The following is a 7,071-nucleotide window of genomic DNA, read 5'->3' on the forward strand; positions in this document are numbered from 1 at the left end:
CACCAAATCAAGGTCCCTGCGGACAAGGGTCTGCTTCAAGATTGCAGCTGGGAATCTTGCAAGCTTCCGCGTGGTCAAATATTATATATAGCTAGCTCTCTAAGCTGCTAACTAATAGATGCCAAGTTAATCGAGTGATCAATGTTGCTCTGCAAAAGGTAGCGGCCTCCGCATCAGTACTCGCTGTAAACGTGTTGCTACAAGGCGATTGATATGCTCTGATATGGCAACAAGCACTTTCCCTGGCATGTGGCCACACCTCTTAGTCACAGAAGCTTCATCTTCTATGTGCACACCAAGAGCCGGCCCCCGGCACTTTACACAAAAAGCTTGCAAAGCTGTGCGCTCGCGGTACTAGGACCACCAAAGCCTGTATCTCCCTCAGCATGCAATAAGTGGCCGGAGAAGTGTAAGGAGTCGTAGCTCTCTCCTCTCTAGAAATTGCCATGCGTGCCTCTCGCTGCTTACGATCATGAGTACAGAGCTGGGCAAAGAAGAGATGCTCAGCCTTGTTGGGTACCATGTCATAGGGATAGTCTGCAAGGTCGGGACCGAGCTCGTTTGTACTGTGCAAAAAGCTTAAGCGATCATCCATCCATCCATCCATCCTCTCTCTCTCTCTCTCTCTCTCTCTCTCACTCTCACACACACACACACACACACACACAGAGAGACCAGTTCCATACACACCCATCCTCACACGCCACGTCGCATGCACACGGAGCACAGACCTGTAGGTGATGCTACACGGCCTACTTATCTGCAAGCCATTGAGCATATGCGAAAGAGAGGAAAACAAGCAGAGAAGCATCAAGTATAAAAGAGAGTTGGGGGCAGGGGCCTGTGCTGCTTACGAGAAGATTCAAGGAGTAAAGGCGTGCGCGAGTACATAGCAGAGGAATGCGGGGAGCAGGACGAAGGTGGCAAGCTTATTAGGAAAGTTGAAATTATTATGCTCAAGAGTGAAATTTGGCCTTTCCAATTTGAAGTTGAATTCCAAACGAGATACAAATATATGGCCCCGCATGGCAGGACAAAAGCCTTGCAAGATTTGCTTTAGTTTATGGAAATAATTTTTCCACAATGTCTTCATCTGCAGGCCTCTGATCGCCAACAATATTGTCCTCATCTGCAGGCCACGCGTGACAGAGAGACACAGACATACAGACTAGCTGCGCGCACACACGAACACACACACACACACACACAAAGACAACAACGGGTCGTTGCATTTCACGTGATGAGATCGTCAGATCAAGCACCGGCAGATATGAAGTGGGCGAGATGGAGTAGAGGTACAGGCTACAGCTACAGGCAAAGGGGCACAATCAGACTCCGGAGAGCTAGTTCACATGAGAGGTTTTGTTGCCAACCAACAACTTGATTTTGTGAGTTCTCATGGAAGGTATCTAAAAACGTGAGAGAGTGGGAGAGATTTCTTTTTTAAGGAAAATGAATGGGAAAAGTAAGTGAGAGAATAGAGAGAGAAGTGGAAAAAAAGTTTGTCTTTTCTTCCATTCAATGAAAAACACTTTTTTCTCTTTGTCTTCACTTGTGGTTGCCATCTTGCTCCACCCCTTGGGCATGGAGCCGTTTGGGAACTTGTGGCAACTTGTTGCCAACTATTTAGTGGAAACACTCCATGTGAAACCAAAAAATTGGCAACATATTGCCAACATTTTGAAAATCAAACCCTCATGAGAACTGGCTCAGAGACTACACACACAGAGAAACAGAGGAATCCGGATACGGATGCGTCGGCTTCATTAAGTCTCTCTCTCTCTCTCTCTCTCTCTCGGGGATCAGAAGGGATTGTGTCTGTTTGTCTCTCTCTCTCTCTCTCTCTCTCTCTCTCTCTCTCTCTCTCATCCTGCCGCCTGCCGGACACTTGTCGGGTGTCTGGCATCAACGCATGTCAGGGGGGGATGTATAGTATATATAGGGCCCGTTTCCACGAAGGATTTTTGGCCACCAATGGCCACATGTCGAGGCCACACGTAAAAATTAAACTGGTCACTCATGACCCCTCGTGGCCAAAAGTGAAGTATAATAAAAATACGGATATTCAAAATCTGAGTGCTCGAGTGCTCACGGTTGAAGATCGCGCTCCAAGCTGTAGGATTAAAAGCGGATTAAACACTAGCACGATTGTATAGTGACCCTCTCTCCCGCTCTCCCTCTCTCTAGTCTTGGCACTCACACATACACAAGTGGTACGGGCCCTCATATGGATCTTCACTTGGATTTGAACGAGGTATGGAGTCAGGAGGTGGAAGTTGTTCCTTTCACTCAGCAAGAAGAAGGTGCTACGATTAGCTTGGGTGATAGCAATACTCAAGAGCTCATCTACACTTCCTTGCCAACAAGTGACAGCATGCGATTCAAGAAAGCAGAGAAAGCCCTTAAAAACAAGCCCAACCTAGATATGCTTTCTGGCCTCCATGAATCAGAAGATAGCGACGTTGATAGTCTATGCTGCACACCAAAACGGAATCCCTTGACAACTCTATCAAATGTTACTAGATCCATGCCTTCACCACCTGCAAGTTACAAGGGGAAAAAGCCCATGGATGTAGCACCTAAGCAAGCCCAGGTAAAAGTTATTGTTTTTTTTTCTTAGCTTTTTAGCTGAATGTTTTCTCTCGCTGAATGCAATTGAAGTTCATTATTAGGGGCACATTAGTTAGTCTCAAGCTGTTGACTTCTCAGTATCTGTTTTTTTATTTATGTTGAGATTGTGGGTGGTGTAGGGGCTGAAATGGGTCAAGAGAAGCTCTTCAAAAGGGAATATCAATCTCGAAAATCAATCACCAAGGAAGCAACAAGAGGTAAATTTGACTCAATGTGCTGAGATTTGTTGCATATCTCAAAAGTAAACAACTTATACAAACTCATGCCAGGATTCCAAAGTTCCACATTGTATGGTTTATTGTCTATGTGTACCACTTTGTGATTGGATTTGAATTGTGATATAGGGGCTAGAAATGGCGAGTTTGAAGAAGTCTAATGTTGATCGTAGAACTCCACATGAGAAGCAGCCTTCACCCAAAAGTGAAGCTAAAAAGGCTTCAAAGTTTTTGACCAGCAAAAACTGAATGTCTTAGTCGGCGGAGATATGCCAGCCTATTGGGATTGGAAGGAAATGGAAGTCCTTATCAATGCAAAGCTGTTTTTGGAAGATGCTAAAGAGGCCGGCGAGGTTCCTAAGCTCTTGAGGAAGATGGAGTCATGGAATATAGTATCCTCAAAGTGTGCTGAAAATGGAGTGTTTCGTACATGGAAACAATGTGTTGATCTTGCCTTTAAGAGATAGACTTGTTTCCACAACCGTCTTTATATCCGGGGTGTGTCTCAATCACTACAACAAAAAAAGGTGCCTTCGAGGCAGATTTCGACGCGGTCCGTTGAAAAATCCGTCGAAATACCCGTCCCTGTGAAAACGTTGAAATAGGCATCGATATACGTGTCGAAAGGTACTGTTTTCGACGTGTATTTCGACGGGTCTATCGACGCATATTTCGACGACCATATCAGAAAAAAAATTTCTTAGGCAGAGGACAGGCAACGTGGCCTGTGCCGAGTGAAAAGATGGACAGAGCCACAGCTAGACTGCCTGTCCTCTGTCCAAGAAAGCGAGCAGCACCAAAATCAATCGTGCAGCTCCCGCAAAAATTTCGACAGAGTTTCTTTTGTTTTAACATAAACTTAAAAAAAAAAACCATATGTATACGCCTCTATATCCATGTAGGATCTCACATGAGATTTAAGAAAAATGAAATGAACTTTGTGCAAAACCATAACCAAATTAAAACCATAACCATAAAGAACTTTGTGCAAAACCATAACCAAATTAAAACCATAACCAAATTAAAACCATAACCGGCCATAACCATATTGATCAAAACCATAATGATAACCATAACCATAAACAAAACAATAACCATAACCATAACCATAACCATAAAGTTAAACATAACCATAAACAAAACAATAACCATAACCATGTCTAAACAATAACCATAACCATAACCATGTCTATACAGAAAAGAGACATAGAAGCGTGTCTGTGTCTCACAAAACATATATATGAAATCCAATGATGACTACGCGTCACAACCTGCACATAGGACAAGTCACAAAATTAGTATTGATATTACTTCACATATACTTATTTAATTAAATCAACTCACGCATATTAATGTCTCACCTCAATCGATTAGCGAAACTCTAAGGTCTCCCAGTCTACAGGCTCTCCTGAGGCAGCAAGGTCATTCAATACTTCATAAATACCTCTACGATATCCATATGTCTCCTCCTGGCGTGTCGGGGCTCGATGCATTGCAAGATTCTACGTTTATACAAAAATCAAAGTAATTAAGAATACATGATTCATCGCGTTTTAAAAAAACGCCATAGCTAGGATTGGATTGGAAACTCACAAACTCGTAGCAAAAGGTGTCAAAACCTCTGCTGCCAAGATGAGATGTTCCCCTGCTCATCTGTCGTACCTCCACAGCCTGACGCTGCTATCTGAACCGCGTGTCCCCTGTCCACTCATCCTCCCTGATCTGCTTCCATGTCTCGTGTGGGATGCCCGAAGGCTTCGGCGAGCCGGTCCTGAAAGCCTTACGAGGTGCATCTCGATGATGTTTCATGGTGTCCCGTGCAACACCCTTGATCCACCTCCTCGGAAGATCCTCTGAACCCGAAGTAAGCTGATACTCTCTCATGATGGTATTCACTATATAATTCATTTTGTTGCAATCTTGATCAGGCCAAGGCGTCAGAATGCTGGTCGAAAACTACAGCTCCGCGAGCTGGCGAATCTGTTGTCTCATCTCAGTCCTGACTCTATCCATGTCAACAGAACCATCTGCCCGTACAATATAGAGCTTGGAGGGACTAGAATCGTGTGCCCCCCAAGGTGTCTGAGGTGTGCTAGTGATCCAGGTTGCTAGTGCTCTCAGTCGTGTCTCTGGCACTGGCCCTGCTCTTTTGCATGAAACTAACCATTACCCCACTGTCAAATGTGTTTCTTCTGCTGTCAAATTGTTGTGTTCTGAAATTCTTTCCATGCGACCACAATGCCATATATGTATGATACCTCCAGTCACATCCAATAGCCAGCTCTTCCTCTTCTAGAGATATGGGTTCTCCGATCTGTCGAGCTGCTCTCACTATCTTGTCCAACCATGCCATTGTAGGGAATTCAGGTAGAGGAGTAAGATAGTCTAGCAAGGGTAAGCCTCTAGTCGTTCGGCTTCTCCTGAAATTGTGTCGCTCCCTATTGCGTCTCTCTTTCTCTTCTTCGTACCTTTCAAGCCATCTTTGCATCGACTCTGAATTTAGTATACAGAACTTCATGATCTCTTCTCACATGGCGTCGTTCATTTTCTTCGGCACCCCTTGCCCCTGCGTCTCCTCTCCCACCAATCTTGCATGCTTCTCATCGCTCCATAGTTGAGGCATTTCTGGGTCAGAAACGGATAGAAATTCGATCGTCAAGACAAGAGACTCTTGCACCAGTCATCCTTCTGCCATGCTCCCCTCTGGACGCGCTTTTTGGCGAACAAAACCCTTAAGTGTTTTCTTGAACCGCTCTAGAAAGAACATCCAACGGCTGTGAAATGTACTTGCCACTGCAACCTCATCTACTACATGGACGAGCAAGTGCATTTGGATAGTTAGGCAGCTCGTGGGTAGATACTTCTCAATCATGCAAACTGTTTCAATGGAGTTAGCCTTTCGGACTGCAATGGATTCCTCTTGTATCTCCTTGGAAGAGATTCACCGCACCAGCTCTGAAATCTTGTATATGTAGAACCGCACTTCCTCCGTTAAACACCCCTTGATCGCAATTGGAAGAATGAATTACAAGAACTTATGCCAATCGTGCGATTTCAGTCCTGACAATTGATCGTCACAGGTGAATGCTGTCTTGAGACATCGCATATATCCTGTTGGCATCCTGAACTCTGAAATCACCCTTTTGACTTGTCGTTCCTCGCTTTTTAGCAATACCCATGGCGCTCTTGGAAGCTTTGTTTGGCCAGCTGCATTGGTGAAAGACCACAGCTCTCGCATCTTTCCAACTGACTGGAAATCATCTCGTGAAGCTCGATTATCTTTCATTCCCATGATTGTCTTCCAGAGGAGCTCTCCCACATTCTTGAATATATGCATTAGATCCAGCAAATGGTTAATTAGTAGATCACCCCAGTACGGCAACATATGGAGAATGGACAAACGTTTCATTCCTGGAAGAGGTTGCCCCTCATGTTGCTCCCATTGGCGACGCCACTCCTGTATATGCATAGGACGACATTCGAGGCGACCAAGCTGACCTTCGCGCAAGTGATGGCCATCTGGAAGATAACAGTGGTGGCCTTGATAAATTGTCTTTTGAATAGAGACAGAATAGTACACATCCAAAGACGGCCCGCAAATTGGATATGCATTGTATCCCGAAGTTGTAAGCCCTGCATATATTAAAGCATGATTCAAGCCAAGGCAAAGCGCTTGTGAATAGCGAGAATTTTGTAAATCAAGAACCATTACGAGAAGCTTCACCGTATCCTGGCCAATCATGCATAGGCCAAGTGCTCCATGATGAGCTTCTACAAATGGATTGACTCCATCCATTGCCATGCCCAAACGCAAATTGCGTGGTTCACTCTTAAAATGTGGCCAGGTATCTTCAATGTGCCTCCAAGCCTTTGAATCAGCGGGCACCCTAAATGTTGTGTCAGTGGATCTATTCGTAGAATGCCACCGCATCAACTTTGCAATGGAACCACAACGAAACATGCTTTTTATCCTTGAAATAATAGGGAAATGCAACAACACTTTAGCTGGCACTGTCTCGCCAACTGCATCTTGTTTGTAGCGCATTGCTCCGCACTTAGGACACGACAGACAATCTGCGAATTCATTGCAAAAAAGAATACAATCATTTGGACATGCATGAATCTTGTTGTAGTCCAAGCCAATTGAGGTCAATAATCGCTTTGCATCTGGCCTGGAGGGGGGCATTTCATTGCCAGCCGAGAGAAGTTTCTCCCGCAACAACCT

General features: G+C 44.7%; 1 pseudogene; it reads left to right on the plus strand.

The window, feature by feature from the left end:
- Positions 1–2,227: 2,227 nt before the first annotated feature.
- Positions 2,228–3,313, plus strand: LOC147417401 (uncharacterized; annotated as a pseudogene).
- The last annotated feature ends 3,758 nt before the right edge of the window (positions 3,314–7,071 follow it).

Source organism: Adiantum capillus-veneris, chromosome 30 (genome assembly GCF_014529385.1).
Source record: "Adiantum capillus-veneris isolate H3 chromosome 30, ASM1452938v2, whole genome shotgun sequence".
In the NCBI taxonomy this organism is placed as follows: domain Eukaryota; kingdom Viridiplantae; phylum Streptophyta; class Polypodiopsida; order Polypodiales; family Pteridaceae; genus Adiantum; species Adiantum capillus-veneris.